Below are 19,580 nucleotides of genomic sequence, written 5' to 3'. Positions count from 1 at the left end.
CTAGTCAAGGCCCAGCGCTACAGAGGTCTGCATCAGTCTGCTAATACTAGTCAAGGCCCAGCCCTACGGAGGTCTATATCAGTCTGATATTACTAGTCAAGGCCCAGCGCTACAGAGGTCTGTATCAGTCTGCTAATACTAGTCAAGGCCCAGCCCTACGGAGGTCTATATCAGTCAGTCTGCTATTACTAGTCAAGGCCCAGCCCTACAGAGGTCTGTATCAGTCTGCTATTACTAGTCAAGGCCCAGCGCTACAGAGTTCTGTATCAGTCTGCTAATACTAGTCAAGGCCCAGCCCTACGGAGGTCTATATCAGTCTGATATTACTAGTCAAGGCCCAGCGCTACAGAGGTCTGTATCAGTCTGCTAATACTAGTCAAGGCCCAGCTCTACGGAGTTCTATATCAGTCAGTCTGCTATTACTAGTCAAGGCCCAGCCCTACGGAGGTCTGTATCAGTCTGATATTACTAGTCAAGGCCCAGCGCTACGGACATCTTTATCAGTCTGCTATTACTAGTCAAGGCCCAGCCCTACGGAGGTCTCTATCAGTCTGCTAATACTAGTCAAGGCCCAGCCCTACGGAGGTCTATATCAGTCTGGTAATACTAGTCAAGGCCCAGCCCTACGGAGGTCTATATCAGTCTGCTAATACTAGTCAAGGCCCAGCCCTACGGAGGTCTATATCAGTCTGCTAATACTAGTCAAGGCCCAGCCCTACGGAGGTCTATATCAGTCTGCTAATACTAGTCAAGGCCCAGCCCTACGGAGGTCTATATCAGTCTGCTAATACTAGTCAAGGCCCAGCCCTACGGAGGTCTATATCAGTCTGCTATTACTAGTCAAGGCCCAGCCCTACGGAGGTCTGTATCAGTCTGCTATATTACTAGTCAAGGCCCAGTGCTACGGAGGTCTGTATCAGTCTGCTATTACTAGTCAAGGCCCAGTGCTACGGAGGTCTGTATCAGTCTGCTATTACTAGTCAAGGCCCAGTGCTGCGGAGGTCTGTATCAGTCTGCTATATTACTAGTCAAGGCCCAGTGCTACGGAGGTCTGTATCAGTCTGCTATTACTAGTCAAGGCCCAGTGCTACGGAGGTCTGTATCAGTCTGCTATTACTAGTCAAGGCCCAGTGCTACGGAGGTCTGTATCAGTCTGCTAATACTAGTCAAGGCCCAGCCCTACGGAGGTCTCTACCAGTCTGCTAATACTAGTCAAGGCCCAGCCCTACGGAGGTCTATATCAGTCTGCTATTACTAGTCAAGGCCCAGCGCTACAGAGTTCTGTATCAGTCTGCTAATACTAGTCAAGGCCCAGCCCTACGGAGGTCTATATCAGTCAGTCTGCTATTACTAGTCAAGGCCCAGCGCTACAGAGTTCTGTATCAGTCTGCTAATACTAGTCAAGGCCCAGCCCTACGGAGGTCTATATCAGTCAGTCTGCTATTACTAGTCAAGGCCCAGCCCCTACGGAGGTCTGTATCAGTCTGATATTACTAGTCAAGGCCCAGCGCTACGGACATCTTTATCAGTCTGCTATTACTAGTCAAGGCCCAGCGCTACGGACATCTTTATCAGTCTGCTATTACTAGTCAAGGCCCAGCCCTACGGAGGTCTCTATCAGTCTGCTAATACTAGTCAAGGCCCAGCCCTACGGAGGTCTATATCAGTCTGGTAATACTAGTCAAGGCCCAGCCCTACGGAGGTCTATATCAGTCTGCTAATACTAGTCAAGGCCCAGCCCTACGGAGGTCTATATCAGTCTGCTAATACTAGTCAAGGCCCAGTGCTACGGAGGTCTATATCAGTCTGCTAATACTAGTCAAGGCCCAGCCCTACGGAGGTCTATATCAGTCTGCTAATACTAGTCAAGGCCCAGCCCTACGGAGGTCTATATCAGTCTGCTAATACTAGTCAAGGCCCAGCCCTACGGAGGTCTATATCAGTCTGCTATATTACTAGTCAAGGCCCAGTGCTACGGAGGTCTGTATCAGTCTGCTATTACTAGTCAAGGCCCAGTGCTACGGAGGTCTGTATCAGTCTGCTATTACTAGTCAAGGCCCAGTGCTGCGGAGGTCTGTATCAGTCTGCTATATTACTAGTCAAGGCCCAGTGCTACGGAGGTCTGTATCAGTCTGCTATTACTAGTCAAGGCCCAGTGCTACGGAGGTCTGTATCAGTCTGCTATTACTAGTCAAGGCCCAGTGCTACGGAGGTCTGTATCAGTCTGCTAATACTAGTCAAGGCCCAGCCCTACGGAGGTCTCTACCAGTCTGCTAATACTAGTCAAGGCCCAGCCCTACGGAGGTCTATATCAGTCTGCTATTACTAGTCAAGGCCCAGCGCTACAGAGTTCTGTATCAGTCTGCTAATACTAGTCAAGGCCCAGCCCTACGGAGGTCTATATCAGTCAGTCTGCTATTACTAGTCAAGGCCCAGCGCTACAGAGTTCTGTATCAGTCTGCTAATACTAGTCAAGGCCCAGCCCTACGGAGGTCTATATCAGTCAGTCTGCTATTACTAGTCAAGGCCCAGCCCTACGGAGGTCTGTATCAGTCTGATATTACTAGTCAAGGCCCAGCGCTACGGACATCTTTATCAGTCTGCTATTACTAGTCAAGGCCCAGCGCTACGGACATCTTTATCAGTCTGCTATTACTAGTCAAGGCCCAGCCCTACGGAGGTCTCTATCAGTCTGCTAATACTAGTCAAGGCCCAGCCCTACGGAGGTCTATATCAGTCTGGTAATACTAGTCAAGGCCCAGCCCTACGGAGGTCTATATCAGTCTGCTAATACTAGTCAAGGCCCAGCCCTACGGAGGTCTATATCAGTCTGCTAATACTAGTCAAGGCCCAGTGCTACGGAGGTCTATATCAGTCTGCTAATACTAGTCAAGGCCCAGCCCTACGGAGGTCTATATCAGTCTGCTAATACTAGTCAAGGCCCAGCCCTACGGAGGTCTATATCAGTCTGCTAATACTAGTCAAGGCCCAGCCCTACGGAGGTCTATATCAGTCTGCTATTACTAGTCAAGGCCCAGCCCTACGGAGGTCTGTATCAGTCTGCTATATTACTAGTCAAGGCCCAGTGCTACGGAGGTCTGTATCAGTCTGCTATTACTAGTCAAGGCCCAGTGCTACGGAGGTCTGTATCAGTCTGCTATTACTAGTCAAGGCCCAGTGCTACGGAGGTCTGTATCAGTCTGCTATATTACTAGTCAAGGCCCAGTGCTACGGAGGTCTGTATCAGTTTGCTATTACTAGTCAAGGCCCAGTGCTACGGAGGTCTATATCAGTCTGCTATTACTAGTCAAGGCCCAGTGCTACGGAGGTCTGTATCAGTCTGCTATTACTAGTCAAGCCCCAGCGCTACGGAGGTCTGTATCAGTCTGCTAATACTAGTCAAGGCCCAGCCCTACGGAGGTCTCTATCAGTCTGCTAATACTAGTCAAGGCCCAGCCCTACGGAGGTCTATATCAGTCTGCTAATACTAGTCAAGGCCCAGCCCTACGGAGGTCTATATCAGTCTGCTAATACTAGTCAAGGCCCAGTGCTACGGAGGTCTATATCAGTCTGCTAATACTAGTCAAGGCCCAGCCCTACGGAGGTCTATATCAGTCTGCTAATACTAGTCAAGGCCCAGCCCTACTGAGGTCTGTATCAGTCTGCTAATACTAGTCAAGGCCCAGCCCTACGGAGGTCTGAATCAGTCTGATATTACTAGTCAAGGCCCAGCCCTACGGAGGTCTATATCAGTCTGCTATTACTAGTCAAGGCCCAGCCCTACGGAGGTTTATATCAGTCTGCTATTACCAGTCAAGGCCCAGCGCTACGGAGGTCTATATCAGTCTGCTATTACTAGTCAAGGCCCAGCGCTACAGAGGTCTGCATCAGTCTGCTAATACTAGTCAAGGCCCAGCCCTACGGAGGTCTATATCAGTCTGATATTACTAGTCAAGGCCCAGCTACAGAGGTCTGTATCAGTCTGCTAATACTAGTCAAGGCCCAGCCCTACGGAGGTCTATATCAGTCAGTCTGCTATTACTAGTCAAGGCCCAGCCCTACAGAGGTCTGTATCAGTCTGCTATTACTAGTCAAGGCCCAGCGCTACAGAGTTCTGTATCAGTCTGCTAATACTAGTCAAGGCCCAGCCCTACGGAGGTCTATATCAGTCTGATATTACTAGTCAAGGCCCAGCGCTACAGAGGTCTGTATCAGTCTGCTAATACTAGTCAAGGCCCAGCTCTACGGAGTTCTATATCAGTCAGTCTGCTATTACTAGTCAAGGCCCAGCCCTACGGAGGTCTGTATCAGTCTGATATTACTAGTCAAGGCCCAGCGCTACGGACATCTTTATCAGTCTGCTATTACTAGTCAAGGCCCAGCCCTACGGAGGTCTCTATCAGTCTGCTAATACTAGTCAAGGCCCAGCCCTACGGAGGTCTATATCAGTCTGGTAATACTAGTCAAGGCCCAGCCCTACGGAGGTCTATATCAGTCTGCTAATACTAGTCAAGGCCCAGCCCTACGGAGGTCTATATCAGTCTGCTAATACTAGTCAAGGCCCAGGCCTACGGAGGTCTATATCAGTCTGCTAATACTAGTCAAGGCCCAGCCCTACGGAGGTCTATATCAGTCTGCTAATACTAGTCAAGGCCCAGCCCTACGGAGGTCTATATCAGTCTGCTATTACTAGTCAAGGCCCAGCCCTACGGAGGTCTGTATCAGTCTGCTATATTACTAGTCAAGGCCCAGTGCTACGGAGGTCTGTATCAGTCTGCTATTACTAGTCAAGGCCCAGTGCTACGGAGGTCTGTATCAGTCTGCTATTACTAGTCAAGGCCCAGTGCTGCGGAGGTCTGTATCAGTCTGCTATATTACTAGTCAAGGCCCAGTGCTACGGAGGTCTGTATCAGTCTGCTATTACTAGTCAAGGCCCAGTGCTACGGAGGTCTGTATCAGTCTGCTATTACTAGTCAAGGCCCAGTGCTACGGAGGTCTGTATCAGTCTGCTAATACTAGTCAAGGCCCAGCCTACGGAGGTCTCTACCAGTCTGCTAATACTAGTCAAGGCCCAGCCCTACGGAGGTCTATATCAGTCTGCTATTACTAGTCAAGGCCCAGCGCTACAGAGTTCTGTATCAGTCTGCTAATACTAGTCAAGGCCCAGCCCTACGGAGGTCTATATCAGTCAGTCTGCTATTACTAGTCAAGGCCCAGCGCTACAGAGTTCTGTATCAGTCTGCTAATACTAGTCAAGGCCCAGCCCTACGGAGGTCTATATCAGTCAGTCTGCTATTACTAGTCAAGGCCCAGCCCTACGGAGGTCTGTATCAGTCTGATATTACTAGTCAAGGCCCAGCGCTACGGACATCTTTATCAGTCTGCTATTACTAGTCAAGGCCCAGCGCTACGGACATCTTTATCAGTCTGCTATTACTAGTCAAGGCCCAGCCCTACGGAGGTCTCTATCAGTCTGCTAATACTAGTCAAGGCCCAGCCCTACGGAGGTCTATATCAGTCTGGTAATACTAGTCAAGGCCCAGCCCTACGGAGGTCTATATCAGTCTGCTAATACTAGTCAAGGCCCAGCCCTACGGAGGTCTATATCAGTCTGCTAATACTAGTCAAGGCCCAGTGCTACGGAGGTCTATATCAGTCTGCTAATACTAGTCAAGGCCCAGCCCTACGGAGGTCTATATCAGTCTGCTAATACTAGTCAAGGCCCAGCCCTACGGAGGTCTATATCAGTCTGCTAATACTAGTCAAGGCCCAGCCCTACGGAGGTCTATATCAGTCTGCTATATTACTAGTCAAGGCCCAGTGCTACGGAGGTCTGTATCAGTCTGCTATTACTAGTCAAGGCCCAGTGCTACGGAGGTCTGTATCAGTCTGCTATTACTAGTCAAGGCCCAGTGCTGCGGAGGTCTGTATCAGTCTGCTATATTACTAGTCAAGGCCCAGTGCTACGGAGGTCTGTATCAGTCTGCTATTACTAGTCAAGGCCCAGTGCTACGGAGGTCTGTATCAGTCTGCTATTACTAGTCAAGGCCCAGTGCTACGGAGGTCTGTATCAGTCTGCTAATACTAGTCAAGGCCCAGCCCTACGGAGGTCTCTACCAGTCTGCTAATACTAGTCAAGGCCCAGCCCTACGGAGGTCTATATCAGTCTGCTATTACTAGTCAAGGCCCAGCGCTACAGAGTTCTGTATCAGTCTGCTAATACTAGTCAAGGCCCAGCCCTACGGAGGTCTATATCAGTCAGTCTGCTATTACTAGTCAAGGCCCAGCTACAGAGTTCTGTATCAGTCTGCTAATACTAGTCAAGGCCCAGCCCTACGGAGGTCTATATCAGTCAGTCTGCTATTACTAGTCAAGGCCCAGCCCTACGGAGGTCTGTATCAGTCTGATATTACTAGTCAAGGCCCAGCGCTACGGACATCTTTATCAGTCTGCTATTACTAGTCAAGGCCCAGCGCTACGGACATCTTTATCAGTCTGCTATTACTAGTCAAGGCCCAGCCCTACGGAGGTCTCTATCAGTCTGCTAATACTAGTCAAGGCCCAGCCCTACGGAGGTCTATATCAGTCTGGTAATACTAGTCAAGGCCCAGCCCTACGGAGGTCTATATCAGTCTGCTAATACTAGTCAAGGCCCAGCCCTACGGAGGTCTATATCAGTCTGCTAATACTAGTCAAGGCCCAGTGCTACGGAGGTCTATATCAGTCTGCTAATACTAGTCAAGGCCCAGCCCTACGGAGGTCTATATCAGTCTGCTAATACTAGTCAAGGCCCAGCCCCTACGGAGGTCTATATCAGTCTGCTAATACTAGTCAAGGCCCAGCCCTACGGAGGTCTATATCAGTCTGCTATTACTAGTCAAGGCCCAGCCCTACGGAGGTCTGTATCAGTCTGCTATATTACTAGTCAAGGCCCAGTGCTACGGAGGTCTGTATCAGTCTGCTATTACTAGTCAAGGCCCAGTGCTACGGAGGTCTGTATCAGTCTGCTATTACTAGTCAAGGCCCAGTGCTACGGAGGTCTGTATCAGTCTGCTATATTACTAGTCAAGGCCCAGTGCTACGGAGGTCTGTATCAGTTTGCTATTACTAGTCAAGGCCCAGTGCTACGGAGGTCTATATCAGTCTGCTATTACTAGTCAAGGCCCAGTGCTACGGAGGTCTGTATCAGTCTGCTATTACTAGTCAAGCCCCAGCGCTACGGAGGTCTGTATCAGTCTGCTAATACTAGTCAAGGCCCAGCCCTACGGAGGTCTCTATCAGTCTGCTAATACTAGTCAAGGCCCAGCCCTACGGAGGTCTATATCAGTCTGCTAATACTAGTCAAGGCCCAGCCCTACGGAGGTCTATATCAGTCTGCTAATACTAGTCAAGGCCCAGTGCTACGGAGGTCTATATCAGTCTGCTAATACTAGTCAAGGCCCAGCCCTACGGAGGTCTATATCAGTCTGCTAATACTAGTCAAGGCCCAGCCCTACGGAGGTCTATATCAGTCTGCTATTACTAGTCAAGGCCCAGCCCTACGGAGGTCTGTATCAGTCTGCTATATTACTAGTCAAGGCCCAGTGCTACGGAGGTCTGTATCAGTCTGCTATTACTAGTCAAGGCCCAGTGCTACGGAGGTCTATATCAGTCTGCTAATACTAGTCAAGGCCCAGCCCTACGGAGGTCTATATCAGTCTGCTAATACTAGTCAAGGCCCAGCCCTACGGAGGTCTCTATCAGTCTGCTAATACTAGTCAAGGCCCAGCCCTACGGAGGTTTATATCAGTCTGCTATTACCAGTCAAGGCCCAGCGCTACGGAGGTCTATATCAGTCTTCTAATACTAGTCAAGGCCCAGCCCTACGGAGGTCTGTATCAGTCTGCTATTACTAGTCAAGGCCCAGCGCTACAGAGTTCTGTATCAGTCTGCTAATACTAGTCAAGGCCCAGCCCTACGGAGGTCTATATCAGTCAGTCTGCTATTACTAGTCAAGGCCCAGCCCTACGGACATCTTTATCAGTCTGCTATTACTAGTCAAGGCCCAGCCCTACGGAGGTCTCTATCAGTCTGCTAATACTAGTCAAGGCCCAGCCCTACGGAGGTCTATATCAGTCTGCTAATACTAGTCAAGGCCCAGCCCTACGGAGGTCTATATCAGTCTGCTAATACTAGTCAAGGCCCAGCCCTACGGAGGTCTATATCAGTCTGCTAATACTAGTCAAGGCCCAGTGCTACGGAGGTCTATATCAGTCTGCTAATACTAGTCAAGGCCCAGCCCTACGGAGGTCTATATCAGTCTGCTAATACTAGTCAAGGCCCAGCCCTACGGAGGTCTATATCAGTCTGCTAATACTAGTCAAGGCCCAGCCCTACGGAGGTCTATATCAGTCTGCTAATACTAGTCAAGGCCCAGTGCACTACTTTTGTTAAAAGTTATTTTCTTTATGAGAATATAACACATCTGGTAAAAGAAAATACAAAGAAAAACCAACCTTTTTTTAAAATAAAATTAAAATGAGTTCCATCATCTTTGAAATGCAAGAGAAAGGTCACACATTCAGCTAGGAAGCTGATTTGCAGACAGTAAACGTGCAAAGGTCCAGACTGATAACGTCAAGAATGCGACATGACCTTTAGTATGAAGTCGCCCAGGTGTCCGTCACAATTTACCCAAATGTACCCAAGTGGCCTAATTGATATATTTTTATATTATTGTTGCAGTGAAAAAAAAATCAGTTGAAGATGCTACAGAGGATGTTGTTGTAAACAAACAGCAGGTATTGTGGAATATTTTAATATATTTTATCAACCGAAAACGGTTACTATAGCGTGAAAATTAAATTGTTTTTAATTTGACCAAATGTTCGCTGGAAGCTAGCTAGTTAGCTAGCTAGCTAACACAGCCAGCCATCAAAAAGGTCCCATCATCACCAATATGTGATGTTCATAGGAGCATATCAAATTGAGTGTCAAATGACAGCTACGAGTCTATATACAGTATTTGGGACATGAAGGCATAGATACATCTTTCAGCCATTTTCCATTTTAAAAAATGTGACATAAACAAAGACTTTGATTAATGGATAAACAGATGGAAAACCTGTCTTAAATATATCAGAAATACATCAAAACAGTCTTAAATATATCAGAAATACATCAAAACAGCCTTAAATATATCAGAAATACATCAAACAGTCTTAAATATATCAGAAACACATCAAAACAGCCTTAAATATATCAGAAATACATCAAAACAGTCTTAAATGTATCAGAAACACATCAAAACAGTCTTAAATATATCAGAAACACATCAAAACACAACCATGTTTAAGTAAAGACCTATGTCAACTCATATCAACTCATGTAAGTTGTTTTGGAGAAATTGTTTACCTTATGTAAGTTTTAGAAATATTGCCTTGTCCCTGGTAATTCTGTTACCAAAAACCTTTAAGATTCTGTATTTTCTAATTTTCTCACTCGTGATGAGGGAGGATAATGAAAGTTCATGAGTAACAGGTAATGGATTTTCTCTCGTGTTGAGGGAGGATAATGAAAGTTCATGAGTAACAGGTAATGGATTTTCTCTCTCGTGATGAGGGAGGATAATGAAAGTTCATGAGTAACAGGTAATGGATTTTCTCTCGTGTTGAGGGAGGATAATGAAAGTTCATGAGTAACAGGTAATGGATTTTCTCTCTCGTGATGAGGGAGGATAATGAAAGTTCATGAGTAACAGGTAATGGATTTTCTCTCTCGTGATGAGGGAGGATAATGAAAGTTCATGAGTAACAGGTAATGGATTTTCTCTCTCGTGATGAGGGAGGATAATGAAAGTTCATGAGCAACAGGTAATGGTCGACCTACCAATTAGTTATAGTGATCTTACTGCTACGGACGTTGTTAATTAATTAACACGTGATTTTTAACTCGTAAATCCATTATCTAATTGGTAACAGAGTTACCAAAAAATCTGCAACAGAATCACTGCAACTGAATTGGCTACAAAAGGAAGTCACAAACCACAGTTGGGTCTCCTGCTACTGTCCTCTCTTCCACTAACATACTGATACTGTCCTCTCTTCCACTGACTGTTATGTTCAGCTCATAGTGTCTCCTGTTATGTTCAGCTCATAGTGTCTCCTGTTATGTTCAGCTCATAGTGTCTCCTGTTATGTTCAGCTCATAGTGTCTCCTGTTACTGTCCTCTCTTCCACTGACTGTTATGTTCAGCTCATAGTGTCTCATGTTACTGTCCTCTCTTCCACTGACTGTTATGTTCAGCTCATAGTGTCTCTTTGGTACAAGTATAATATAAATCTAGCATTTAGTTTGGTACAGCAGGGGATAATATAAGTCTAGCATTTAGTTTGGTACAGCAGGGGTTAATATAAATCTAGCATTTAGTTTGGTACAGCGGGGGTTAATATAAATCTAGCATTTAGTTTGGTACAGCGGGGGTTAATATAAATCTAGCATTTAGTTTGGTACAGCAGGGGATAATATAAGTCTAGCATTTAGTTTGGTACAGCAGGGGTTAATATAAATCAAGCATTTAGTTTGGTACAGCAGGGGATAATACCCCACACATACAATTATATGTAATTTCCCTAAGTCGAGCAGTGAATTTCAAACCCAGATTCAACCACACAGACCTGGAAGGTTTTCCAATGTCATGCAAAAACTGAGAATGGATCAATGAAATTGTTGTTACTCCACAATACTAACCTAAATGACAGAGTGAAAAGAAGGAAGTCAGTACAGAATAAACATATTCCAAAACATCAGCGATGTAAAGTACTTAAGTAAAAATACTTTAAATACATTCTTCAAGCTCTGTCAAATTGGTTGACTACTTGAGTTTGTTTTTTCTGTATCTGTTCTTTACTTTACTATTTGTATTTGACAACTTTTACTTTTACTTCAGTACATTCCTGAAGGAAAGTATGTACTTTTTACTCCATGCATTTTCCCTGACATGCAAAAGTACAGTCGTGGCCAAAGGTTTTGAGAATGACACAAATATAAATTTTCACATAGTCTGCTGCCTCAGTTTGTATGATGGAAATTTGCATATACTCCAGAATTTTATGAAGAGTGATCAGATGAATTGCAAATAATTGCAAAGTCCCTCTTTGCCATGCAAATGAACTGAATCCCCAAAAAACATTTCCACTGCATTTCAGCCCTGCTACAAAAGGACCAGCTGACATCATGTCAGTGATTCTCTCGTTAACACAGGTGTGAGTGTTGACGAGGACAAGGCTGGAGATCACTCTGTCATACTGATTGAGTTCGAATTACAGACTGGAAGCTTCAAAGGGAGGGTGGTGCTTGGAATCATTGTTCTTCCTCTGCCAACCATGGTTACTTGCAAGGAAACATGTGCCATCATCATTGCTTTGCACAAAAAGGGCTTCACAGGCCAGTAAAGATTGCACCTAAATCAACCATTTATTGGATCATCAAGAACTTCAAGGAGAGCGGTTCAATTGTTTTGAAGAGGGTTTCAGGGTGCCCAAGAAAATCCAGCAAGCGCCAAGACCTTATCCTAAAGTTGATTCAGCTGCAGGATCGGGGAAACACCAGTACAGATCTTGCTCAGGAATGGCAGCAGGCAGGTGTGAGTGCATCTGTATGCACAGTGAGGCGAAGACTTTGGAGGATGGACTGGTGTCAAGAAGGGCAGCAAAGAAGCCACTTCTCCCCAGTAAAAACCTCAGGGACAGACTGATATTCTGCAATAGGTACAGGGATTGGACTGCTGAGGACTGGGGTAAAGTTATTTTCTCTGATTAATCTCCTTTCCGATTGTTTGGGGCATCCAGAAAAAATCTTGTCCGGAGAAGACAAGGTGAGCGCTACCATCAGTCCTGTGTCATGCCAACAGTAAAGCATCCTGAGATCATTCATGTGTGGGGTTGCTTCTCAACCAAGGGAGTGGGCTCACTCACAATTTTGCCTAAGAACACAGCCATGAATAAAGAATGGTTCCAACACATCCTCCGAGAGCAACTTCTCCCAACCATCCAGGAATAAAACATCGATATTTTGGATCCATGGCTCCCCAGACCTTCATCCCATTGAGAACTTGTGGTCAATCCTCAAGAGGCGGGTGGACAAACAAAAACCCACAAATTCTGACAAACTCCAAGCATTGATTATGCAAGAATGGGCTGCCATCAGTCAGGATGTGGCCCAGAAGTGAATTGACAGCATGCCGGGGCGGATTGCAGAGGTCTTGAAAAAGAAGGGTCAACACTGCAAATATTGACTCTTTGCATCAACTTCCTGTAATTGTCAATAAAGCCTTTGACACTTATGAAATGCTTGTAATTATACTTCAGTATTCCATAGTAACATCTGACAAAAATACGTGTCAAAAAGACACTGAAGCAGCAAACACTCATTCTATTTTGAATGCTTAGCAGGACAGGAAAATGGTCCATTCACAGACGTATCAAGAGAATATACTGCCTCTGATCTGGCGGACTCACTAAATACACATTCTTCATTTTGTAAATAATGGCTGAGTGTTGGAGTGTGACCCTGGCTTTCCGTAAAAAAAGAAAATGGTGATGTCAGGTTTGCTTAATATAAGGAATGTGAAATGATTTATACATTTACTTTTGATACTTAAGTATATTTTAGAAATTGCATTTACTTTTGATACTTAAGTATATTTAAAACCAAATACTTTTAGACTTTTATGTTACTGGGTGACCTTCACTTTTTCATTTTCTATTGAGGTACCTTTACTTTTAATCAAGTATGACAATTGAGTACTTTTTTCCACCCCTGCAAAACATCCTGTTTGCAATAAGGCACTAAAGTAAAACTGAAGAAAAAAAAATGTGCCGAAGAAATTAACTTCAGGTCCTGAATACAAAGCATTATGTTAAGGGCAAATCCAATCCAACACATCACTGAGTACCACTCTTCATATTTGCAAGCATGGTGATGGCTTCATCATGTCATGGTTATGCTTGTCATCGTTAAGGACTAGGGAGTTTTTTAGTATACAAATAAATGGAATATAGCTAAGCACAGGCAAAATCCTAAAGGAAAACCTGGTTCAGTCTGCTCTCCACCAGACACTGGGAGACCAATTCACCTTTCAGCAGGACAATAACCTAAAACACAAGGCCAAATATCCTGGAGTTGCTTACAAAGATGACAGTGAACATTCCTGAGTAGCCGAGTTACAGTTTTCACTTAAATCTATGGCAAGACTTGAAAATGGTTGTCTAGCAATGATCAACAACCAATTTGACAGAGCTTGAAGAATGTTGAAAAGAATAATGAGCAAACGTTGTACAATCCAGGTGTGGAAAGATCTCGGAGACTTACCCAGAAAGACTCACAGCTCTTAGAGACTTACCCAGAAAGACTCACAGCTGTAATCGCTGCCAAAGGTGCTTCTACAAAGTACTGACAGAGGGGTGTGAATACTTCCATAAAGGAGATATTTCTGTCTCTGATTTTCAATGACTCTACAAAACGTTATACAAACTGGTTTTCACATTATGGGGTGTAGATTTGAAATCAGGCTGTAACACAAAAAAACTGTGGAATAAGTCAAGGGGTGTGAATACCTTCTGAAGGCTCTGTACCAGTCAAGGGGTGTGAATACCTTCTGAAGGCTCTGTACCAGTCAAGGGGTGTGAATACCTTCTGAAGGCTCTGTACCAGTCAAGGGGTGTGAATACTTTCTGAAGGCTCTGTATCAGTCAAGGGGTGTGAATACCTTCTGAAGGCTCTGTGCCAGTCAAGGGGTGTGAATACTTTCTGAAGGCTCTGTACCAGTCAAGGGGTGTGAATACCTTCTGAAGGCTCTGTCTCAGTCAAGGGGTGTGAATACCTTCTGAAGGCTCTGTACCAGTCAAGGGGTGTGAATACTTTCTGAAGGCTCTGTATCAGTCAAGGGGTGTGAATACCTTCTGAAGGCTCTGTACCAGTCAAGGGGTGTGAATACCTTCTGAAGGCCCTGTCTCAGTCAAGGGGTGTGAATACCTTCTGAAGGCTCTGTATCAGTCAAGGGGTGTGAATACCTTCTGAAGGATCTGTCTCAGTCAAGGGGTGTGAATACCTTCTGAAGGCTCTGTATCAGTCAAGGGGTGTGAATACCTTCTGAAGGCTCTGTATCAGTCAAGGGGTGTGAATACCTTCTGAAGGCTCTGTACCAGTCAAGGGGTGTGAATACCTTCTGAAGGCCCTGTACCAGTCAAGGGGTGTGAATACCTTCTGAAGGCTCTGTACCAGTCAAGGGGTGTGAATACTTTCTGAAGGCTCTGTACCAGTCAAGGGGTGTGAATACCTTCTGAAGGCTCTGTACCAGTCAGGGGGTGTGAATACTTTCTGAAGGCTCTGTACCAGTCAAGGGGTGTGAATACTTTCTGAAGGCTCTGTATCAGTCAAGGGGTGTGAATACCTTCTGAAGGCTCTGTGCCAGTCAAGGGGTGTGAATACTTTCTGAAGGTTCTGTACCAGTCAAGGGGTGTGAATACCTTCTGAAGGCTCTGTACCAGTCAGGGGGTGTGAATACTTTCTGAAGGCTCTGTACCAGTCAAGGGGTGTGAATACTTTCTGAAGGCTCTGTCTCAGTCAAGGGGTGTGAATACCTTCTGAAGGCTCTGTCTCAGTCAAGGGGTGTGAATACCTTCTGAAGGCTCTGTATCAGTCAAGGGGTGTGAATACCTTCTGAAGGCTCTGTATCAGTCAAGGGGTGTGAATACCTTCTGAAGGCTCTGTACCAGTCAAGGGGTGTGAATACCTTCTGAAGGCTCTGTACCAGTCAAGGGGTGTGAATACCTTCTGAAGGCTCTGTACCAGTCAAGGGGTGTGAATACTTTCTGAAGGCTCTGTACCAGTCAAGGGGTGTGAATACCTTCTGAAGGCTCTGTACCAGTCAGGGGGTGTGAATACTTTCTGAAGGCTCTGTACCAGTCAAGGGGTGTGAATACTTTCTGAAGGCTCTGTACCAGTCAAGGGGTGTGAATACCTTCTGAAGGCTCTGTATCAGTCAAGGGGTGTGAATACCTTCTGAAGGCTCTGTACCAGTCAAGGGGTGTGAATACTTTCTGAAGGCTCTGTATCAGTCAAGGGGTGTGAATACCTTCTGAAGGCTCTGTATCAGTCAAGGGGTGTGAATACTTTCTGAAGGCTCTGTATCAGTCAAGGGGTGTGAATACCTTCTGAAGGCTCTGTACCAGTCAAGGGGTGTGAATACCTTCTGAAGGCTCTGTACCAGTCAAGGGGTGTGAATACTTTCTGAAGGCTCTGTACCAGTCAAGGGGTGTGAATACCTTCTGAAGGCTCTGTACCAGTCAAGGGGTGTGAATACCTTCTGAAGGCTCTGTACCAGTCAAGGGGTGTGAATACCTTCTGAAGGCACTGAATCAGTCAAGGGGTGTGAATACCTTCTGAAGGCTCTGTATTGGATCTCATTTTAATAGCTAGCATTTCGATGGCCATAGCAAATAGATATGGTGACAGTGGACACCTTAACTCCTCTTGACAATTCAAAACTCTCTGAGAAGTAGCCGCTGTTTACTATTTTACACCTGGGGTTGCTATACATAACTTTTACCCATTTTATAAGATTTTTTTTAGAAAGAAATACATTATACATTAATTAAATACATTAATATATCCAGGCGTTTATAAGTAAAATCCAGTCATACTTCATCAAAGGCCTTTTCAAAATCTGATATAAATAGCAGGCCTGGATTCTTAGATGTTTCTTGTTGTTCTATTTTTTTCTAGTAGTTGTCGTATATTATCTCCAATGTATCGTCCATGTAAAAAACCTGTCTGATCAGGATGAACAATACCTGGTAAAACCCTTTTAATTCTGAGTGCATTGCATTTCGCTAGTATTTTTGCATCACAACATTGTGGGGCCTCCAGTTTTTTAGATAGACTGAGTCTTTATATTTGCCATCTGGGTCTTGTTTTAATAATAGAGAAATCAGACCTTCCTGCTGAGTACCTGACAGACTGCCATTTCTATAGGATTAGTTAAAACAATCTAACAAAGGCTTGACATACTGTATCTCTACCGGTATGCCATCAAGCCCTGGGGTTTTTCCACACTGAAAGGATTTAATAGCCTTAAAAAGATCCTCTGCAATTTGGCCTTCGCACTGATCTTTCTGTATATTTGTTCATTTTCAAAAAAGTTGTATTATTTGGAAAGAATTCCTTAGAGTAATCATCATTCAGTGGGCGAGGAAGAGACAGAAAACAGAACATCTGCTTAAAATAATTAGGGTCCTCTTTTAAAATATAATTCTGAGAATCAGAAACCTCCTGGATTTCAGACCTGACAGAACCCTGCTGGGTTTCAGACCTGACAAAAACCTGCTGGGTTTCAGACCTGACAGAACCCTCATGGCTTTCAGACCTGACAGAACCCTCCTGGGTTTCAGACCTGACAGAACCCTGCTGGGTTTCAAACCTGACAGAACCCTCCATTTCCATACCTGACAGAACCCTGCTGGGTTCCAGACCTGACAGAACCCTGCTGGGTTCCAGACCTGACAGAACCCTCTTGGGTTTCAGACCTGACAGAACCCTGCTGGGTTTCAAACCTGACAGAACCCTCCATTTCCATAACTGACAGAACCCTGCTGGGTTTCAAACCTGACAGAACCTTCCTGGGTTTCAGACCTGATAGAACCCTCCATTTCCATACCTGACAGAACACTGCTGGGTTTCAAACCTGACAGAACCCTCCTGGGTTTCAGAACTGACAGAAACCTCCTGGGTTCCATACCTGACAGAACCCTGCTGGGTTTCAGATCTGACAGAACCCTCCATTTCCATACCTGACAGAACCCTGCTGGGTTTCAAACCTGACAGAACCCTCCTGGGTTTCAGACCTGACAGAACCCTCCATTTCCATACCTGACAGAACCCTGCTGGGTTTCAGACCTGACAGAACACTCAATTTCCATAACCTGACAGAACCCTGCTGGGATTCAGACCTGACAGATACCTCCTGTTCCAGACCTGACAGTACCCTGCTGGGATTCAGACCTGACAGATACCTCCTGTTCCATACCTGACAGAACCCTGCTGGGTTTCAGACCTGACAGAACCCTCCATTTCCATACCTGACAGAACCCTGCTGGGTTTCAAACCTGACAGAACCCTCCTGGGTTTCAGACCTGACAGAACCCTCCATTTCCATACCTGACAGAACCCTGCTGGGTTTCAGACCTGACAAAACCCTCAATTTCCATAACCTGACAGAACCCTGCTGGGATTCAGACCTGACAGAACCCTCCATTTCCATACCTGACAGAACCCTGCTGGGTTTCAAACCTGACAGAACCCTCCTGGGTTTCAGACCTGACAGAACCCTCCATTTCCATACCTGACAGAACCCTGCTGGGTTTCAGACCTGACAGAACACTCAATTTCCATAACCTGACAGAACCCTGCTGGGATTCAGACCTGACAGATACCTCCTGTTCCAGACCTGACAGTACCCTGCTGGGATTCAGACCTGACAGATACCTCCTGTTCCATACCTGACAGAACCCTGCTGGGTTTCAGACCTGACAGAACCCTCCATTTCCATACCTGACAGAACCCTGCTGGGTTTCAAACCTGACAGAACCCTCCTGGGTTTCAGACCTGACAGAACCCTCCATTTCCATACCTGACAGAAACCTGCTGGGTTTCAGACCTGACAAAACCCTCAATTTCCATAACCTGACAGAACCCTGCTGGGATTCAGACCTGACAGATACCTCCTGTTCCAGACCTGACAGAACCCTGCTGGGTTTCAGACCTGACAGAACACTCAATTTCCATAACCTGACAGAACCCTGCTGGGATTCAGACCTGACAGATACCTCCTGTTCCAGACCTGACAGTACCCTGCTGGGTATCAGACCTGACAGATACCTCCTGTTCCAGACCTGACAGAACCCTGCTGGGTTTCAAACCTGACAGAACCCTCCATTTCCATACCTGACAGAACCCTGCTGGGTTCCAGACCTGACAGAACCCTGCTGGGTTCCAGACCTGACAGAACCCTCTTGGGTTTCAGACCTGACAGAACCCTGCTGGGTTTCAAACCTGACAGAACCCTCCATTTCCATAACTGACAGAACCCTGCTGGGTTTCAAACCTGACAGAACCTTCCTGGGTTTCAGACCTGATAGAACCCTCCATTTCCATACCTGACAGAACACTGCTGGGTTTCAAACCTGACAGAACCCTCCTGGGTTTCAGAACTGACAGAAACCTCCTGGGTTCCATACCTGACAGAACCCTGCTGGGTTTCAGATCTGACAGAACCCTCCATTTCCATACCTGACAGAACCCTGCTGGGTTTCAAACCTGACAGAACCCTCCTGGGTTTCAGACCTGACAGAACCCTCCATTTCCATACCTGACAGAACCCTGCTGGGTTTCAGACCTGACAGAACACTCAATTTCCATAACCTGACAGAACCCTGCTGGGATTCAGACCTGACAGATACCTCCTGTTCCAGACCTGACAGTACCCTGCTGGGATTCAGACCTGACAGATACCTCCTGTTCCATACCTGACAGAACCCTGCTGGGTTTCAGACCTGACAGAACCCTCCATTTCCATACCTGACAGAACCCTGCTGGGTTTCAAACCTGACAGAACCCTCCTGGGTTTCAGACCTGACAGAACCCTCCATTTCCATACCTGACAGAACCCTGCTGGGTTTCAGACCTGACAAAACCCTCAATTTCCATAACCTGACAGAACCCTGCTGGGATTCAGACCTGACAGAACCCTCCATTTCCATACCTGACAGAACCCTGCTGGGTTTCAAACCTGACAGAACCCTCCTGGGTTTCAGACCTGACAGAACCCTCCATTTCCATACCTGACAGAACCCTGCTGGGTTTCAGACCTGACAGAACACTCAATTTCCATAACCTGACAGAACCCTGCTGGGATTCAGACCTGACAGATACCTCCTGTTCCAGACCTGACAGTACCCTGCTGGGATTCAGACCTGACAGATACCTCCTGTTCCATACCTGACAGAACCCTGCTGGGTTTCAGACCTGACAGAACCCTCCATTTCCATACCTGACAGAACCCTGCTGGGTTTCAAACCTGACAGAACCCTCCTGGGTTTCAGACCTGACAGAACCCTCCATTTCCATACCTGACAGAACCCTGCTGGGTTTCAGACCTGACAAAACCCTCAATTTCCATAACCTGACAGAACCCTGCTGGGATTCAGACCTGACAGATACCTCCTGTTCCAGACCTGACAGAACCCTGCTGGGTTTCAGACCTGACAGAACACTCAATTTCCATAACCTGACAGAACCCTGCTGGGATTCAGACCTGACAGATACCTCCTGTTCCAGACCTGACAGTACCCTGCTGGGTATCAGACCTGACAGATACCTCCTGTTCCAGACCTGACAGAACCCTGCTGGGTTTCAAACCTTACAGAACCCTCCATTTCCATACCTGACAGAACCCTCCATTTCCATACCAGAACCCTCCTGGGTTCCAAATCTGACAGAACCCTCCTGGGTTTCAGACCTGACAGAACCCTCCTGGGTTCCAT

This window comes from Oncorhynchus nerka, linkage group LG15 (genome assembly GCF_034236695.1).
Source record: "Oncorhynchus nerka isolate Pitt River linkage group LG15, Oner_Uvic_2.0, whole genome shotgun sequence".
Lineage (NCBI taxonomy): Eukaryota > Metazoa > Chordata > Actinopteri > Salmoniformes > Salmonidae > Oncorhynchus > Oncorhynchus nerka.
The sequence above is the reverse complement of the archived record's forward strand: the minus strand, read 5'-3'. Positions refer to the sequence as shown.